Genomic DNA, 21,621 nt, shown 5'->3' with positions numbered 1-21,621 from the left:
ATAGGCTACCATACTAATACATCCCTATAAATGAGTTGCAAATATAAAAGAAGTACCTGAAAGTCATTCAGAAAAATTTTTAAAAAGCTGGCTTAAAGATGCTACATTTGTCAGCTGAAATGCGTCTTTCACAATACATTCCTAGCATATAATTTTGTGCATATTATATGGTATAATGTTTATGTTGTTGTTGTTTACAGAGCAAAAATAAAAAGTATATCCATGTACAAATGTAAAAAAGGGCAAAACTAGAAATATGTCCATAGGACATGAATGCCCCGCTGAGGGTATATTAATTTTTATTTGCTTGTTTATTGTTTAACATCCCTCTCAAGAATTTTTCACTCATATGGAGATGCCACCACTTGCCGGTGGAGAACTGCAAATTTTGACCTATACTCGGCACTAAGGGCCATTAAGCAGTGAGGGATCTTTTTATGCCAGCACCTACTGTGACATGGGACCTCGGTTTATACAGTCTCCACGTCCCACAGTGGGATTCGAACCAGCGACATAAGGATCAACTCCTTACTCCGCAACTCTAGAGCTTTAACCACTGCACCATGTGGGCATATTAGTAATGCAACATAAAAATATTTTTAGTGTATGAAATTTGATGAGAATATCTTAAAATAGTTTCTTTAACATTGAAATCGAAAAAGTTGGATATAGATGATAAATTCCCACCAAATTCTGTTAAGTGCATAAGCTCACATAAAATTATATTTAATGGTTTCTTTAAAACTAAGCAAAATGCAAATTTAAGAAAAGTGAGGTCCAGGTCACAGGAAAGTTCAAGGTCATACATTTTTGATGCAGTTGAATAGTTCTCACTAATACGCATAAGCAAAATAAGTTTGATAAAAATATTTTGAATGGAAACCGTTTAATTAACACTGAGCTAATCACCATTTCAAGAAAAATGAAGTCAAGGTCAAATGAAATGTCAAGGTCAAAAATGTTGATACAGTCAAATACCTTACATCAGTCTGTATCAGAATATGAAGCTTGACACTAATTTAGAAAAAGTGAGGTGAAGGTCAAAGGAAAAATCAAGATCAAAAAATGTTGATGCAGTTGAATAGCTCTCATCAGTATGTATCAGCAAATGAAGTTTGATTACGCTATCCTGAATGGTTTCTTTAAAACTGAGCTAAACACTTATTTAAGGTAAGTACGGTCAAGGTCAAAGGAAAGGTCAAGGTAAAAAAATGTTGATTCAGTATGTATCAGCATATGAAGTTTGATTACACTATCTTGAATGGTTTCTTTAAAACTGAGCTAAACACTAATTTAAGAAAAGTGAGGTCAAAGTTAAAGGAAAGGTCAAGGTACGTTGATGAAATTGAATACCTCTTATCAATATGTATCAGCATATGAAGATTGATAAAAATATCTTGAATAGTTTCTTTGAAACTTAGTTTTGAACTGAGCTAAAAGCAAAGCAGAAAGGAAGGACAGACAGAAGGTTGAAAGGACGGAAGACGGACATGACAAACTCTATATGCCCCAGCCATATTCATGGCAGGGCAGAAAAATTTCTAGTGTACTGAATTTCAAAACTGCAGTAATTGATAATTTTTTTTTAATATAAATTCTATATCAAAAAACATATACAAACTTTTTTGATAATTTATTCTTTTCAAAGCAATAAGAAATGCATCTGTCTGCACTGCTTAAAATTGATAAGAAGGTTATGACATAACTAAAATAATGACCATGTCCACATTAAATTTAAAATATAATGAGTGACAATTCACTTCACCTTTTCTTCATTCCATTGACTTTTCTTTCTTTAAAAAATTGTGCTTGTGTACTACTCCATCTCTAAAAAATAACATACAAATGAAAGTTTATGGCACTCAATGAACTCTCTCATCCCTTCCTTTACTGTTCAAGAAAAAAAAATGCATACATGTACCACAAGCATACTTTAAATATGTGACTAGACTTTATATTTTCATACATAATGTCACCAACTTTATAAAGAATTGTGAATGCATTTTAAAGGTGAGCACATGTGAATTGAATTAAAAGTACCAGTATTTTGCAATACGTAGTATTGCGAGTATCTCACAATTATCTAACTTACAACTGCTCTTTAATTAGCATGGGAGTCAAGAAAGCTCTAAATCTCACAAGATTTCTGGAGCATAACATTACATTGGTGACAATGGAATGATTCGAACAATCATTATGCTGAAACTACAATGTATTGCCAAGAGTTGAACTCCAAATAGTAGATTTGTCAAGTAAGGAAAGTTTAGAGTATTTTATCAACTTTCAAAAGTAACGATTTTCATTAAGAATTTAATAAGAAAAGTCCACTTAGTAAAAAGTATCGTAAAAAATGCAACATACAGGATTAGCTCCTCTCAAAAATTTATTAGGCTGGTTCAGTGCATGTTTAGCAAGATATTTCTCTAGGATTTCTTTCTTATCAGTCCTTATAAATTCCACAATGATCGATCATGCATTGCATTCAATAGTACACTGCCCCCATCCAACAGACGTTTCCTACCTCCGTGAAAGAGTTCCGCTAATTTAAGTAATCGTGATATCAAGTATTGTTGTTTATCCTTAAACGTATGTCAATAAAAAAAAATTATTTCGAACAGATCAATGCTTAAGTTTTGAGATTATCACCCTTGGTATGCTTTTTCGTTTTTTTGTATGGACGAGAGATTTGTTTATTGACAGCTGCTTTTTCATTAAAAGTGGAACTCAAAAACTAACTTATCTTGTCATTTGCAAAATTATTTGTAAAAAACACTGATTGTACACACAAGTACTCTGAAGTTGATATTAAAAAGATTCTTGAGTTTCTGATTGACAATATCTATGTGGTTTTTAGAGACAAGGTCTTCCAAAAATCTCTTGGAATTTCCATAGGTACCAAATGTGCTCCGTTATTATCAAACCTATTTTTGTATTCATACAAAGCAGAATTTATTTAAAATCTTATACATGAGAAGAAGAAAATACATGCTGTCGCCTTTAACATTTAGATATATTGACGAAGTACCATATTGTCAGGTGTAAAGGCCGTAGTCTTGTAATAGACACACCTCCAAATTTGGGGGGGAAATCCTGAGAGAAATGCAGTTCCTATGGATAAAACGCTACCCCCAAAATGCGGATGTATCTCTTATTTTCACAGCACAACTATTCCAAAGAAAAAGTTTAAAAAGTTAAAATATTCATATTATTTCAAAAACGAAAGTAGGATACAACTTCTAATTTTCTTGGAAAATTCAGTTTACATATAAGCTTTATTTATAAGTATTTAAGTATAGTCTGTATTTTAATTGTTATTTGATTGGTATAAATTAAAAATTAAGTCCTGTATTTTTTTTCCCTATAACCCTAAGCATTTTACAATATTGTGCTGAAAATGCATTCCAAGCAGGTGTCTGTGTTTACGTAAACAAATCATCCGAAGCGTAATTAATGTCACACTTATGTATACAAGTGATACCAGGTAACTAAAAAGGTGTGTAAAATATTTATCATTAAATAAACTTTACTGATTACAAGTGTATTGTTTAAAATGGCAGTTGTTTCAAAACCAAATGGCCGGAAATTGTTATATAAATAAATATGACCTACATTAGGGTCGAGAGGAGTTAAATTTGGCAGTGATGATATCCAAGTTAGAAAAAGACAAGAAAAACATTGATGTAACCATCAATTGTCGCCCGGGAAATTAATAAAGTAAACAATGGAAATGAGTCTTGATCATCAAACCGCTTCGATATGTGTGACAAAGGCATGCATCTAAATGATGGAGACGATAGTCGAGAATATTTTGAAAACTTATAGTCGGATGAAATTCGAACAAAAAACGATACCCTTTTAAACTTTATCAATTCCTCAAGTAAATGTTGGCTGCATAAAATATAAATTGAAACCAGACACATGCATCACCTATTTTCAAAAATGTCTTTCACTTTAAGAATATAAAACACGAACTGTGTAAAGTACGTTTTTACGTTTTTATGCGATAAGTAAAATTCGATGTTCTAAAAAAAGGGACCTGTCGTTTTTTTAAATGATAAGCAACTTTATGTATTAAATATGAAAAACATATATATTTTATAGATTCACTTTATGGAAGTAAATATATTGTGTATCTCGTAATTTATAAAGGGGAAAGGACATTCTGATAAACAATGTTTTTAATGTTTAGAAAACCTTTAATTCTGAATAACTTCTCCCACCTCAATCCCCATATACCAACACTTAAACTTATATGTATAGAGCAGCCCGGTCCTCCGGGCTGCAATAATTTATTTTAAATATACATATATATATATAATTTTGAATAATATTTTAATGGAAATATCTTTTTATATTTCTGTTTGTTGATTTATTTATCAGCGATCTGTCATACGTGACTATCATTCAAGAATTGGGGAATAATATGTAATAAACTTACAATGTGGTAACAGTGAAAATCACTCATAAGAGTTAAGAAAAAATGTCCAGAAAAAGGGGTTGAATTTAGTTCCTATGTAATGCACGCACCCACACTTTTGAACAATTTTTCTGAAAAAAAAGTGCGTCCGATACACGTGACTTTACGGTATTAATTATTTCCATTCATATTTCAACACAATTATCCCAATGAGCTTGATAATTTAAAGATACCACAGAGTCCAGGGATCGACATTAACCGTTGTCCTATTGCCCGGGGCAAGTTAATTCCCAGTTAAGGCAAGTGAAAATGCCAATGTACTTGTCCGATTGGGCAAGTGAATATTTCAGATAAAAACTTTTATTTTTTTTTTTATATCTTGCATTAGTTTTAAACAAAACAATAACACTTTCTGCCAAGAACATATCAAAAATAGTTTCTTAAACAAGAATAGTTTGTTTTTTCACTCAGAGAACACCAGTTATTCTCGGCAAACAATGTATTCTAATCAGGATATGTATGTTTCAAAACATAACAACTGTTTTCCTTTAGTGTGGCCTCAGTTTTCCAGAGAAAAAAATCAAAATAATATATATATATTTAAAATATGAATTTTATTTTAATGTTGTTTAACGTCCCTCTCGAGAATTTTTCACTCATATGGAAATTTTATTTTAAAGAAAATATATACTGCTGCATGGCAGTGCAAGTTTTCAGGATAAATGAAAGGACAGTGGTATACATGCACAGAATTTACAATTGTAGGATAACTGACACATCAACATTTTTTTCTTGGCAGTTAACTTGCCAATAGAAAGTACTTTATTGCACATAAATTAAATTACCCGTATTTTCTTCTTTCTAAGGTTTGGGCAACCAAGTTTTGCATTTGGACAAGTCAAAATTTGTTGTCCCAAAGGACAAGTGAATATGAAAGTTAAAGTCTATCCCTGGAGTCTGACACATCTGTTTCATATTTTGATAATTTTCTATAAAAAGAGGTTAATACCTAACAACAAACCTTTATGACTAACTTTTCAATCATTAACTTCCCTTACTTATGCAGCAATATACCCTCATCACCTGCATACAGGGTTCATATCTCTCTGTTGATTCGATACGCAAGAGCATGCTCTACCTATGAACAATTTCTAAAACAAAGTAAGTTATTGACAAACACGTTGATGAAACAAGAATATCATCAGTCTTGTTTAAAGTCATCATTACAATAGTTATATGGTCGATACAATGACCTTGATGCTTGTCAGAAAATACAATCTATCATTAAGTCAAGTGCTGATTGACGTTTTAAATCTAATTTCCAGGCCATTTTTTACACACTGAATTGCATACAGATTTTTCTAATTTTTCCCGGATCATGACAGGAAGCACACCGCGCGTGTGACTGGTCAGCAGGGGATGGTCACTCCTCCATGGCACCTGATCCCACCTCTGATGTTTTAGAGGTCCGTATTGTTCTGCTCCTGAATTGTATTGTTTGAACGAACTTTTGAGCTTTAATACTGTTTGTTATCTCCATATATTTCATAAACCTGCTAGTAGGACATGTTCAATATACTGGTCTATAACTGTTTATTTGGATGCACTAATCAGCTCAAAATTTAAATAATAAATACCAAAAATATCTGGGAAAAAAAACACACTGGAAAAATCTTATAATAATACGAAGAAAGAAAAATGGATCTCTAATATATAGGCATCTGATCACTGCACGTCAGGATTCTAAATGAAACACTGACTCTTTCCCCTCGTAATAATTTTAAAGATTCCACTATTTTTTTTAGAATAAATTTGTACAATCTAGGAAGTGTCTTCTCTCAAAGGGATTGATGATTCATTTGTTTTCAATCATCCTAATTAAAACTAGATTTTATAAAACGAAATATGGAGACAATGAATAGTATTTAAGCTCAAAAGTCCATTCAAATTATGATTTGAGCAGTGCAACCTCTACCTCAAAAACATCCGAGGTGGGATCAGGTGCCTTAGAGGAGTGTCACTCTCACTGCTCAGACTCCAGATGATTCTTCATTAAACCTTGGCTGTAACTGTAGGTAACTTCATATGTGTCTCCACCTATCATTAGTGATACAACTGCCTGTTTACTGCTTAGAGAAAAGTAACACTTAGAAAAGGATAATAAACAAGAATCTGATATACCATGAAAATCCTTAATAGTAGTAAGGAAACACTTAAAACATTACTTTCCAAGAAACATGCATTTAATATTACATGTACATAATTAATTTATAAAATTTTAATTAGGGATGGAAATAAATAATATCCAAACATGAAACAGATGTGTCAGACTCTGTGGTATCTTTTATTTCAAGCTCACTGGGGGTATAATATATATAGTTGACATATGAATGGAAATAACTGTTGTTAATTGATAATATATCATCGATATATCTCACTGTCGAGTTCAAGACCACAGCAAGTGTTTTCTTCTTCTCATGTGTAAGATTTTGAATAAATTCTGCTTCATATGAATATAAAAAGAGGTCTGCTAGCCTAACAACAAGTTGCAATTGGTACTCATGGGAATTCTGACAGACTATTGGAAGACCTGGTCTCCAAAAACTACATATATATTGTCAATCAGAGACTCAAGCATCCAAAAACCTGTATTACTAAAGTATAGCTCAATATGATCACCAAAATCATCATTGCTTGACATAATATGCATGTATAATCTTTCTTTAATATTAATTACATTTTAAAAGGCCCTAATTAAGCCATCATTTTGACATTTATTTAATCATGATTGTGTATACTTTATCAACAATCTCTGCCACTTTCATGCGGATATGGCTTCTTTTTGTGTTTCTCTTGTTGAAGAGCTACAATCTCCAAACTTGTGTATTGAGTATAATAACTTTCATCCTTCTCATATTGGCCTAGGTGAAAACAGATAATACTACAGGTCACTTACTCAGAAGGATTACTTGATTTTGTTGATCATGTTGATTGATGGTAGTCTGCACAGTAGCGCTAGCAGTTTCTTGTTTACCATTTCACTGTGAAAAAAAATGTGGAACTTATTAAATATTAAAAATATTTACCACTACATTAGCATTGGTGATATGGTCATTGCTCTTTTTTGTAACAAATCAATTAAACACTGCACCTTTATATAGTATGAATTATATCGCATGTACTTTCGATCAATCTATTTAAAAAACATCAGATTAATTACCAATAGGTTCTTGAATTTTTAGTTTCTGTTGCATTGGGCTGAAATTACGAGAAAAACTTTATTTTGAACAAGCATTTATATGTACAGTATTGTACTTGCATACTTAAATACCTACTCTAATTAAGATTAAACAAGCATTTTGAGAGTATTGCATTAGCAATACTAGTCCCCTACCGGCAAGTGTAATCTGGTTCCCACTAAAAATTGAATTGCCACAATTCCATTAAAAATCATTGATTAAGAAGCATAACAAAATGCAAACTTGAACTGTAACTCATCAAGATACACTTACATACCAAAACTCAGCTCAATATCTGCAAGCGTTTAGAAAAAAGTGCGGAAAACAAATGGGACAGACTGAAAGAGGGACAGACAGACAGATGGACAGACTCAGAGGAAACCTATAATTCCCTGGTTTCACCGGTAGGGGACTAATAAAAAAGTGGGAAAAAGCCACCCTGTTAAGCCCTACTTTCATCTCCCATGGTGAGCAGTGGAAAAAGGTCTTATGCTTGGATATGTTGTACATGTACTTTGTATCAATCTGTACATGCATAATCCATTGGCTAATGAAAGAGGCAATGTATTCGTAATGTAAACTTTTAAATGTAGTGGTAATGTGTACATTTTTTGCAGCGGTAATGAGTATGTAGCGGTAAATAATTACCATTTTGAAAATGTAGCGGTAATGATATTCACCTGGATAAAGAAATGGTCTATCTATTCCAATCACATTTTTGACAAGATAGGGCACTTCTTATTTGCTGTACATATAATTGTTTTCATTTTCACACTGCTTTTTGGGAAGATTGGGAAAATAAAGACCTTTTAGGAAATTTTGGAATAACCATTATACGTACTTTAAAATCATATATATTGGGTTTCCGGTCTTCGTTATCAACTAAATTTGTTTTATAAAACAGAGGAATATGAATAGCAAGTTAAGTTATTACCGGTATATATCCAGCTATATTTTCTTTAATTTTTGGGAGAAATTACTATTGGGAAAATTAACACATTTATTGGGAAAAAAGGCACCTTTTTTTGAAATGGGAGTGGGGCCCTTGAACGGCCCCAATTATAGACAATTGAGAGCCCTGTTTCATATTTGAGAGGTCGATTTATAACCTTCGTTCTTCATTTTTTTAAGCTTTGGGTGTGTGTTGATTACAACACATATGTTAAGTGACTTATCTTTAAGTTATTGTCAAAGAAATTTCAAGTCTGTTAAAATCTTAATGTTTAAATAACTTGTGCCCTGTACGAAATAAGATTTTGTAGCAAATAATCTTTACAACCGAGCTGCAATTTTCCCCAAGTTATCAGGCTGAAAAAGGGGGTGCATATTTAAACCAATGCATATTATATTCGGCAAGATATGGTAACTGCTTGATTGTCACATTTCAGTTTGAAACATGTTACAAGTTTTATTTCAAAAAATGAAAATATTATTGAAAAAGTAAATACAAATACTCATTGACAAAAACTATTTACTAGGGATGGCAATTTCTAACCAGTTAACTGATTACTCGGTTGGAACGATGGCAATCGGTTAGAAAATCTGCAATCGATTAGTCGTAGAAAAATTATAATATATGTAAAACTGAAGGCAATGTACTAAAATTCATTTTCAAAATAGAAATTCCTACCTAAACATTTAATTTAGCGTTTTCATTTATTTATTTAGGCTGATTGGGAGGTCATTATGGCTCTCCAGATTAAAATTGTGGGGTAATTGGTCAGTCTGAGATATGTTAATTACTGTTAAAACATCATGTCGTTACCCCGACTGTCCTCTAATTCTTTAATGATAATAATCACCGTTGAGCCCCATGAATTGGTGTGTGTATCTTTTGCAGTTATCTATCACATTAGATTATAATACAAACATTGTAAATTAAGGGGATGAAGGACACATGGTCACATGACTCTTTTTATCTACGTCATAATCTCCGTTTATATAAGTCCAAAACGTGTAAAGCATCAGTTCTTGTATAATTTTTTGACATTTTTTTTTTAACTTAAATTGCCATCTTATATAAAAAAGTAAAAAGTTTTAACATTCATGTAAACATTAACAAATTATGAAAAAGATTGATCCACTCCTCTGTTTCCCTAAACTGCGCGTCCATAAGTCGGTGACGTCATACACGATCTATTAGTACAGCAAGATCATACTCGGTGAATACAGGGGCGGTATTATTATGTAAAATCAGGTCATAATCAGTATGTGATGAAATATTTTGAGAAACGGGGAACATAAAAATTATGATTGCATGGCTGATGACAGAAATCTTATGTAGGCATATCTTATTTCGCTTATTTAGCTTACGTGTGACGTCATAGTTGGTTTTTCCCGTACTCAAGAAATGTAAATATGACACGTTTTGTCATGCTTATGTCCTCTGTAATGATGTCCTGTGCAATATTGAGGTCAGCTTCACCATTCAAAATTTTTAAAGTTAACCAATAATTTGAAGGACTTGCATTTCAACATAAATTTAAAAATATTGAATGATAGAATTTTTTGTAAATTACGTTTTTTTTTTGTTGCTTAAGTTGTCTCAAAAAGTACGTAATTTTCCCTATCCAGATGCGGTGTGACAGGATAAAATTGCTTTTTCGAATTTTAAACCTATTCATACTCTGAAATATTTTAAGAGATACATGTATACTTGCATATTTTTTTTAAATATGCTTAAAAAATCCCATTATGGACAGAGTATTGGGCCCGGAAACATGAAGAATTAAAACTCCACTTAGATACTGCAGGGCATAGTATTTGTCAATCAATATCTCTAAAATAAGGTCAGAAACCTACTGATATAACTGCTGTAAGATATGTGGGACATACTAAATTAGAAATATACAAAATATGAAAAAATTTGAATGACAAGGATTTTTTTGAGCTCAAGGTCCTTCTTCCCCTTAAGTGATACAATTTAGACTTAGTTTTGATTATGATGATAATGAAGAATGAACTTGTGTGACATCCGCTCATGAAAATTATCCACGATATCTCAGGCATGGTTCATGGTTTTCTGAATTTTTTCTTGTCTATTGAAAAAAAATATGCGCGTAGTTTTATGATCAAGAAAGACAAATAGAATGATTTTGACCTCTAACAACTTTTTTAAGACTTCTTGTGCATAGGAATAGAGGTACTTGAAAAAAGTCAAGAAAATGACATTGTGTAGTTTGATACGATTAACCGGTTAATTGGTCGGAACATTTTGCGGTTAACCGAATTGCAATTCTGTATTCGATTGCCATCCCTACTACAGTGGCTGCAACGTTATTGTTGACAAAAGAATCGTGTAGAATCGTTTGTGTAACATGCGTGATCGTTCGTGTAACGTGCGAGATCGTGCGTGTATCAGACTCGATCGTTTGCGGTTTTAATCGTGCGTGATCGTGCGTTAAGAAACGTGTAAATTTTGTTTTGTAAGTTTTTATTGGAATGTTTTTGTTATACAAGCATTTCACTTGTCTGTTTTTTTTTCAATCCAAATTAAAAAGAAATGAAGCGCGATTTACATAACTGAAAACAGAATGAACTAATTATCGCTTGGAAATAAACAATATAGTAAGTCGTACAATATTGTGTTCTCGTCAAATAGCATGATTTTTTTTCTGATAAACCGTACTTAGATGTTTGATTTTTTTCTCTGATATTAATTATATTTATTGCTAATTGTGGTCAAGATATTTTTAAAATCAATAGATCAAAAATAAACATTTTTACAAATAAATAATTCTCAATGCTTACATAAGTATTTAGTCGGTGAATGTACATTTACATGATTCTCGGGGTTTCGTTTATCAGTGTTATCTCTGGAGGTTACTTTTGATTATTTTTTTTAATTTCTGCAAATAAATGATTTGTAAAATAATTGTTGATTTTAGAGATTCACAAATTGAAATGTGGATATAACTTATAATTTAATTCGTTTTCCATCTTCGCTAGCCAAGGGCTTCTGATACGCTACTCTCCTCATAAGCCCTTGGCATACGGTGTTAAAAAAAGTTGGGATTTTTTTCTCATGTTGTGATTGGAGTTGATCGACATCGTTCGACCAATCAGCAATTGTTTTTTGTAAATGACGATATTTGCGTTCGGGATATATCTTGACTCTTTAATATCGGTAATGTAAAACGCAAGTAAACAATGATCTGAAGGTAACATGCCATTCCATGAATAGCTATATGGTGTCATCCAATTTCTAAAGCAACGTGCAAAATATGTGATTAAGAATCTATACTGAAGATGTAGATTTGCATTTTTACATGTTTAAATAACAAATTAACATAACTCAATACCTTCTTGTTAATTACTCTTTAAAAACAAATTTTTTTTAAATACGCTTTTTATTTCTGTCGATGACGCAATCTGTGCGTACCTGGTAAGAATCATGATCACGTGACAAAAACAATCCCGTCTATTGTCAGCACCGTATGCCAAGGGTTTATGAGGAGAGTAGCGTATCAGAAACCCTTGGCTAGCGAAGATGTTCATTTTCATGCCATTTTTTTCAAACTTATCCCTTTCTGCATATTATGAAATCCAATTCAATCAAAACTCACGGTCCACCTACATGTACATCTTCTGATAGAACGAGAAAAAAACAATCAGTTTTCTAAAGTCAGAGAATTACATAAATAATTTTTTGTAATCTAAAATAATTCATAAATCTTACATGTATTTAGTTCCAGAAATATCCATTTCTATTTTTTTTTTTTTCATTTTTCAAAGTCGATGAAATAAAATCAATCATTATTTGAAATCTAAGATAAGTATTAAGCCTTATTTCTTTTTGAAAATATCCATTCCTAAGGAATTTGAACTATTTTGCGTTAAGAATCGTGCGTTTCCGTTAGCAATCGTGTAAGATTGTGTAACGTGTAGAATCGTGTGTGTGAAGGATCGTTCGTGTAACAGATTTTATCGTGTGTGAATCGTGCGGAATCGTTCGTCTAACGTGATCGTTTGTGTAAGTTGTCAACAATAACGTTGCAGCTACTGTATCTACTAAGTGGTTAGTATGTAAATTGTAACTGGTTACAAAACTGGTTATGAAAATTTAACTGGTTATGATCTTTCTTAATAGTTAATAAACCAGTTAATCATTGCCATCCTTATTCCAAAGATACTTTGTGACAAGTTTGGTTTAAACTTGTCCAGTAGTTCTTGTCTAAGTTGAGAAGAAGTTGAAAAATGTGAAAAGTTTATGCATGACCCAAGCCCTTGCTTATGCAAAAACATCCAAAAACAGATAGAAATATGTTACCATGGTTACCTAGGTAATTCAGTTAACTTATATCAAACCACACATTGTCATATAAATAAGACAAAGACTAAGTGCTTTTCAAGGGTCCAGATCAGCATTCAGTCAGTATCAAAGTATCATGGTCTTTAGAGTTTTGTATATGCCTTTTGTCTTCAATGGTAACCTGTACTTATACATGTACTTAAATATGGCCATTGAGGAGACCACTTATAATTAGGCATAAAGTAGACCAGTGAGAAAAATTGAGTAAATTGAATTAACCCTTGATATCAAGTATATACAGTATATAAATATACCATTCTAATGATCTTATTCACTATATGCATCAATACCCTGTATTATATTATACTGCATATCAAATTAAAACTTATTTATTGTGTCACAACTGAAGTGTTGCTGGACTGAAAGACATAAAGATGGACAATATGTGAATCCTATAGAGCTTTATCATTTCATGCAGGCCCTAATTAACATGCAATCAGTGATAAAGTACCTTGCACTTAGATTTTTATATTTACCTTTGTCTGCTATAGCAAACTGTACTTATACATATGTTATACTTAAATATGGCCATTGAGGAGACCACTTATAATTGGGCATAAAGTAGACCACTGAGAAAAATTGTTGATATCAAGTATATACAGTATATAAATACACCATTCTAATGATCTCATTTACTGTATGCATCAATACCCTGTATAGTATTACACTGCATAAACTAAAACTTGTTTATTGTGTCACAACTGAAGTGTTAATTGCTGGCTGAAAGACATATAAAGATGGACAATGTGAATCCTATATAGCTTTAACATTTCATGCAGGCCCTAATTAACATTCAATCAGTGATAAAGTACCTTGCACTTTAGATTTTTTATATTTACCTTTTGTCTGCTATAGCAACCTAGTTCTTATACTTAAATATGGCAATTATGGAAACTGCTGATAATTGGGCATAAAGTAAACCACATAGAAAAAATTAATATACTTAATGGGAAAATTTTACTGTACTCACTGTTAATAGCAAGTACATTTATATGCATGTATTATAGATACATGTATATACAGTGGTGCCTTGTTTATCCGGACGCCTCTTTGGCTTAAGTTTGTTAAAAATAATATTGATTAATTTTGAACTGTTTCTTATTTGGGCTAGTAATTTTTTCCTAATCAGTAGCCCCTGGGCTAGTGGTATTTCCAGGAAAATTTCAACCCCTCAAGATAAGTATGAAAAAGTCATTTCTTGAAAAATTACCATCCGGATAAACGAGTCATTTTTCAATGAACTATTACGTTTTGTAGTAGAAATCGACCGTTCGGATGTGGAACACGAATTTCTGGATTAATGAGACAGAATGACATGGAAAAAAATCTATTCCCGAAAAATAGCATCTGGAAGGTGAAGTGTTCGGATAAACATGGCGCCACTGTATATACCATAAATGACTATGACCTATGGTACATATAGTTCGAGAAAAACAATCAATTAAAGCTGACCACATCTCATAAATAGGCATACACCATATTCGATTATATATCATCTACTATATCAGCACCAGGGTATACTCTTCGCATTTGTTACACCTGACTGCTTTATTGTCACAGGTATCGGAGTGGAATGGTGACACATGCTCATGCTGGTTATCTTGCATTGCCTTTGTTTATTTATTTTATTGCAGTTACGTGTACTTGTGTAGTTTGTATACTGCACTGACCTGTGCGACTGTTGTAAGTTTCATTGGCATCTTTCTCTCCTGCCGTGAAAGAAGTACACAGTAATTTTTTGTTGCTACCCAGAGCTATGTAGCATACGTCAGTCTGTCTATACAGACAGGTGACAACAGATTACACTGAACAGTGACTAAGTGAGTGGCTTATATAGGGACCCTACAATATAGCGTGAATAAAGGAATATGGCGGAAAAATTCCTTTTACACAGTGTGTTCAGATTTAAAATCACTAACTTTAAAGCAAACTAATGGATTACATACCTTTTCCCATAATTCACTTCAAATTCCTACTCATCATGTACGGCTACTTCAGAATCTCACATGTATACATTCTTTGACTTTTCTATAGGAACATTATTTCCTACAATGTACAATCACATTTTAAAACATTCAAATATTACTTCCAATTGGACATAATTGGTAGTTCACAAGCTAGAAAGCTCACTCAGTAGTTGGATTGATTGTTTAATTGTATGTCGTTTTACATCCTGTTTAAGAATTTTTCACTAAAATAGAGATATCACCATATAATGGTCAATAATCTTTTCAACAGTTTTTTTCTAAAGAGATTTCAGGCTGTCTTTACTGCAATTGTCAGTCTACATTACCACCCATTGTGGTATACTGATCCCGATTTGTTTTCATAGGATTTAAGTTTTAGTTTGTGTGATAACTGGATATCAAAAAGTTTCAAAGTAGAGTGTCATGAGCTCATCAATGCTAATTATCAAAACACTACTTCTAGAAAATCAAAACATTTAAGTTAAATTAACCATTCAAAATATTTTTTGAAAAGTAAAACAAAGGTCAAGTGAACTATAATGCTGGTATTTTTCATTATAATTTATGATAAATTGTGCACATGCTATTAATAGCATAGACTTACCTCTTTTAAATTATCAAAAATATGCTGAATATTGGCACTTTAAACTTTTTTATAAGTAGGTCAAAGGTAAGTTCAAGGGTCACAAGATTGGCAACCATGGTATTTAAAAAAAGTCAGAGTGCCAAGCAAAATATTAACCAAATATCAAAAACAATTAAACCTCTTACAATTCTTGAGATATAAGGTGTGACAGATGGACAGACAGACAGATGCCAGGTAAATTGATCCCTAGGTGTTGCACTGCTGTGCAGTCGACTCACAAAAAATGTTCTTCAGACTTATTTATCATTGGAATGACTAGTAAACACCAAACTGAACTTAACCTGCTTAAGTGAGCCAGTAGTGCCCAGTACAGAGCAACAAGTGCTGTGAACAGCGAGTGAAGTGTGACCGATTGATTGAGTGTTGTTTTATGTCCATTCGAGAATTATTTCACTCATAAAGAGTGAAGGGTTAAATAATTACAATAAAATGTAAGGAGGCAAGTCTGCCTCACCATAACCTGGTTCTTTGTGGCCCTATTTTTAACCTTCATACCCATCTCCACTGGGAATTCATTTCCTCCTCCCCCAACAATCACTTCATGACTCCATAAGCAGCCAAAGGCTGTAATGGGCAACTAGTTCATTAACAGCTAGGGCTATCAGGAATTCAAAGTCACTGAAGTTCTTTTGGTTTTTATGATACTATCAAACTATCAGTCTATCACTGAGTATCTGCATGCTTTAAAAGTTAGTATTTACCCCCTGATTTGCTTTAATTAAAGCTTTTGTGTCTATTTTCTGCTAACAATTTATTTACAGTTTATAACTAATAAAGCAGCAAATATACCTTACCCCATGTTGCAGATTCTCTTCATCCAAGTTTTTGATGTACATTGTACTTAATCTCTTCATTTGTTCATCTGGATCCTTTCACTGCATTCATACAGTACCAGTAACTGTTATATATGGATATATTTCTTTGTCAAAGCTGTCACTTTTTAGGCACAATTGCTAAGTTTGCATCTTTATCAGCATTATTTATTAATGAAATGACAAATTCCATCAGACACACCTACAAAAATGAAAACAAAATCTATTAATTTACATATAATCATGTCCATATTCGCTTGACTTCATTATTATATAATTGAACTGTTTTATACTGCACTGCAAATATAAAGGGCTGGGATAATACACTTTCGTCTACTATTCTATATCTAATATACTATATTAGGTATCACAATATTTATGCTACAATACAGATCACAATATCTTTAATCAGTTATAATTTTTTCATTTTATATTAAAATGAGACAAAGTTTGACACCATGCATATCCAAAGTCTCTAAAAATTTACAATTTTAGTCATGTATATGTGTTATGCAAGGGTGTATCTGTCAGTATTTCCAAAATTTATCAAGCATGACATTTAAATTGATACAAATATTTTGATTTCAGCTTTTCTTTTTTCATGAAGTTCAACCTAAATATTCTTTGATAATTTTTAAATCAAAATAAAATCAAAAACTTTTAATTTCTTCATTTTATTTGCTTGGAAAATAATTATTTTTTTCTTTTGTATTTGTACGAGTATTTAGTTGAAACTAGTTCTACATGTATATTAGCTAATCAGTGAAAATCTGTATGTTTGATTTACATGCCTGTGTGTGCATTATATTACAAATCATGGGATCTGTGCTTGTAGGTGCACTCAATGTTTTCAAGTTATTCATAATTTGAGAATTATTGTCTCTTTTTTTTATTGTCAGTATATTTAAACCAATATTTTTTGGTTTTACAAAATAATATGAATTTATATTTTCTTTTTTAAAAGAGATGATGCGAATTATAATTTCAATTTTAATTTTGTTTATATATTGTTGCTGTGATCTCAATAACCTAGATTAGAATGTCCTAATCATTAAAATGATATTGTCCTACGTTCCATGTATTGGTAATTTATCAAAATAAGCAAGTTCGATAACTCGAACTGACTGCATTTTCTATGAACAATCCAGAGAGTTCCGAATTCAACATGGCGTGTAAAGGACAAGATAGGCTAAGACCCCTTTTTGGCCCCTGGTTTGGGGTGTTGTTTAGAATGATACAACAGTTTATCAATAGAAACCTGTTGTCACCCCTACCAGAAAATGAGTATTGGTTCTAAGTTATGTGATACATACAGGTCACAGGAAGATCAGAAAATATGTCAATTTCCGAATTTTCTCATTTTATGCAAATGTTCATCGATTTTACAGCACATTTTGTTTCAGAAAACATAGAGCACAAGCTTGCCTATCTACCAAATTTATATATTTCATATATATATTATTATAACAGTAACTCGATCCCAAGAGTCGTATCACGTCGAGTTGACAGGCGCGGATCATCAGATCAAACGAGATGCGAAGCGTCGAGTTTGATCTGATGATCCGCGACTGTCAACGAGACGTGATACGGCTCTTCGGATCAAGTTACTGTTATAATGATAAATTTATTATATACCCCCTTACAACTAACAAGATATAGTTTTAAAAACTTCTGAGATTAATTATTTAATATTTTTCCATTAAACAAAGCATTCTGTCAAGGGACTTTTTGATGCGCAAGAAAAATAACGTCATGTTTCTGTGTACTACGTCATCAATTTCAGAGAGGGCTGATATGGATTCAGAAAACCACAGTGTGGTGATCCGGAAAGTCGGATCACACCGTCACGTGATTGTACAAAATCTACAGTAAAATTGAGTGATACACTGTTGGGTATATAATAAATATATATTATTATAACAGTAACTTGATCCGAAGAGCCGTATCACGTCGAGTTGACAGGCGCGGATCATCAGATCAAACGAGACGCAAAGCGTTGAGTTTGATCTGATGATCCGCGCCTGTCAACGAGACGTGATACGGCTCTTCGGATCAAGTTACTGTTATAATGATAAATTTATTATATACACCTTTACAACTAGCAAAATATAATAAAAGGAAACTTTTTGGATCAATTACATAGCTTTTATCCATTAAACAAACCATTTTGTCGAGGAACTTTATGATGCGCGAGAATAAAAACGCCATTTATCTGTGTACTACGTCATCAGTTTCAGAGAGGGGTGATATGGATTCAGAAAACCACAGTGTGGTGATCCGGAACGTCGGATGAATTCAACAGTAAAAGTGAGTGAAAACATTTGGGTATATAATAAATACTAGTATCAGATGCATCTTATGTATAAAAATCTCAGATAGGCAAGCTTGTGCTCTATGTTTCCCGAAGTGAAAAGTATATCAAATTTGAGGATATTCCAATAGAATTGAGAAAATTCAGGAAATTGTCCTACTTCTGCACCCTCTTCTGGTCTCCGTGTAAGCTTTGAATCAAAATTAGTGCTGGTTTTAAAACAAGCATCATTTTTAGTTCTTAACTACAAACTATCACTATTTTAACTATGTTCTGATTTTTACATCAAATAAGGGGCCAGATTCTGCCGTTACCATACCTTGTCCTTTGAAGTGAGGAAAAAAGGTTGAGAAAATGAGTTGAATTTTCTTATTTCTATGGATTATTTTTTAGGTTAAAAGGCATACAAAATCTCAAAAAGGTTTGTTATGATTAATTTGATAGTTATTTTCAGTGCAATTTTTTTTTGTATTCTTCAAAATCATTTCTGAGCGGATCCTTTCCAATATGCTACATTGCTAGTATATGGGACATATTCTAACTGTGGTGATCGAGGGCTTGTTCCGAGACAAAGTTAGATTGTTCTAACTAGAAATAACCCAACACATATATCTTGTAAGTCGAACACATGTATTTCGCAAATTCAATAAATAATTCCAAAAAAAAGAAGAAATCTTGTAAAAAGGTATTCCATAGAGAAAATTACCCAGAAAATGTTGTAGCATAACAAACACTGACATATACTCGAACAAAACTTAAGTTAAGTATGAAAAATAATCAGATAATGGGTCAAAATCACACCAGTGACCACCTACCCTAATCAACTGTTATCCACAAAAAAAAAAATTATATACTTATATGTCAATCTACTTCCAAAATTACATGTTTTCCAAGATCTTACAAAATTATTTTTACAGTATGTCTCTTCAAATATTTGTTTTCCTGCTTAATAGTACTGATCATGCTGATCAGATGATAATGGGTGGGTGATATTAAGACAGTATGTCCTCATAAACTTTTAGTCCCAGACCTATGAACCAGTGATTCATTTTGAAAATGGTTATCATGGGTCCAAAGGACCCCCCTTAATGACAACAATGAGTCCCATGACAAAATCAGAGCATCCAAATCCAAGGGTCATATATTAGATATTACAGAGGAAATTCTGGTGAAATATAAAAAGTTATTTCATGAAAGAGCAAATGCTTTATTGTTGCTGTGAGTAGTTTTATAATTTTACTATCAATTGTCCAAGTAAGAGTACATGATTTTGTGTCATAAATATAATATATTGTCAACTGTGCACTTTGGTTCTATTTTTAGATCGTACATACGATCTCACACATTGTAATGTATCAGTCATAAAATGCACAGAAGCAGAATGAAGCAAAGAAATTTTAAGAAGAAATGAAAAAACAGTCAGAAATAAAAATGATTAAATTTTAAACTTCTTAGCTTGTAAGGAAAAAAAAATGATACAGGTTACATGTGTAGCTTTTACAAAGGTATAGTATTCGCTTCAGAAATGCTCCACAGTATAGACATAATCAGTGATAATCGAACTATGTTATCTAACTTTCAAATATTTTCTGATAATTGCTGGTTAATTGGCTGCAATTGTGAAATCTGACCTGTTGTTGGCAACCTTATATATACCTGTTAAAATTGTTCATGCATATCGCTTAGCACATGGATATGATGCAATCGGTCAAGTTTAAAATCGGATTATACCAAATAATACACGTTCTTCTATAAATTTATTGCGTCCATTGGGATGCACATTTATTAAAATAATGCGTCCTGTGCAAAATTTGTGCATAATTTACGCAGGATGCACACCAAAATGAATCATTGATGAACACCATAGTTTTTTAGCGCAACATACAAAGAACTATGTAGCAACCTATGATCTACAGCACATGTAATTTTCATAATGCTAGCTCACATCATAAGGAATACATGTATGACTAGCTGCTTGCATGGCGCAGTGGTTTAAGTGTTTGCTTTAGAGTCACAGATAAAGGAGTTGATCCTAACATCACAGGTTCGAATCCCACTGCAGGATGTGGAGACCGGTGTTCAAATGAAACTGAGGTCCCATGTTGTAGTAGGTGCTGGCATGAACAAAATTACTCATTGCTCAAGGGTACTGAGTACAGAGGTTCTCAAGTGCTGGCTTTTCAATATGAGTGAAAAGTTATCGAAAGAAACATTATAGAAACAAATAAATATGACTATAAATAATTATCTTTTCTTACCATTATGGATGTTGTACATGTCCCTTTCGATAATGAAAAAAATCTTTTTCTGTCAACTTCTCATTTTCTCACGCGATTTTTTCTTGCTAATCTTCTCTCCAACATACCGGAGAAGGTATTCTCGCATGTTATGTGGTACCGAACACACTATAATAAAAATAAATGCATAAATGCAAACAAGTCAACAAAATCTAATTTATTCAGAGACTTGGTTTAGAATGTCTCAGACTGTCATAAATCTCAACCTAGGCAGTTAAAAATTTCCTCAGAAATCTTGTCAGAATTTTAAAAATATAATTTCAAAAAAAAATTCATGGAAAAATATACGGCATATATATAGCCATTGTACAAAATGCAGGAATTAAACTTTCCTGGAAAGTTTAGAAATTGAAACTGTAAAAATATTATCATACCATCAAACCAGACATGCTGATCAAAAGACTCAACAATGTATTAACTAACCCGATCAAAATTAAACTGAACCCGACCGAAAGTTTCTAATCTACATATATGTAGATATACAAGTAATATATGTAGACTCTGCATAACAATTTTATTAAAATAAAAAAATTATTGCTTGTTATATGGTTTTATAACTAAATTGAGAGTATAAGCAAGTTAATTTCTCCATGGCAACTGCATAAGATAAACAGTATTTTT

At 32.3% G+C, this 21,621-nt stretch overlaps 1 long non-coding RNA gene across 3 annotated transcripts; it reads right to left on the bottom strand.

Moving 5' to 3' along the window:
• Positions 1-1,651: 1,651 nt before the first annotated feature.
• LOC133174650 (uncharacterized) lies at positions 1,652-21,132 on the bottom strand. Of its 3 annotated transcripts, XR_009719157.1 has the most exons (6): positions 20,962-21,132; positions 16,375-16,594; positions 14,914-15,013; positions 7,638-7,675; positions 7,374-7,458; positions 1,652-1,827 (listed from the first exon to the last, which is right to left on the bottom strand). It is a non-coding gene; the product is annotated as an uncharacterized LOC133174650 (long non-coding RNA). The 3 variants fall into 3 exon arrangements; XR_009719158.1 differs by lacking the exon at positions 7,638-7,675; XR_009719159.1 differs by lacking the exon at positions 14,914-15,013.
• Positions 21,133-21,621: the final 489 nt, after the last annotated feature.

The sequence above is a fragment of the Saccostrea echinata genome, unplaced genomic scaffold (assembly GCF_033153115.1).
Source record: "Saccostrea echinata isolate AGI-Se365-2 ecotype Australia unplaced genomic scaffold, CSIRO_AGI_Sech_v1 ptg000058l, whole genome shotgun sequence".
Lineage (NCBI taxonomy): Eukaryota > Metazoa > Mollusca > Bivalvia > Ostreida > Ostreidae > Saccostrea > Saccostrea echinata.
The sequence above is the reverse complement of the archived record's forward strand: the minus strand, read 5'-3'. Positions and strand labels throughout refer to the sequence as shown.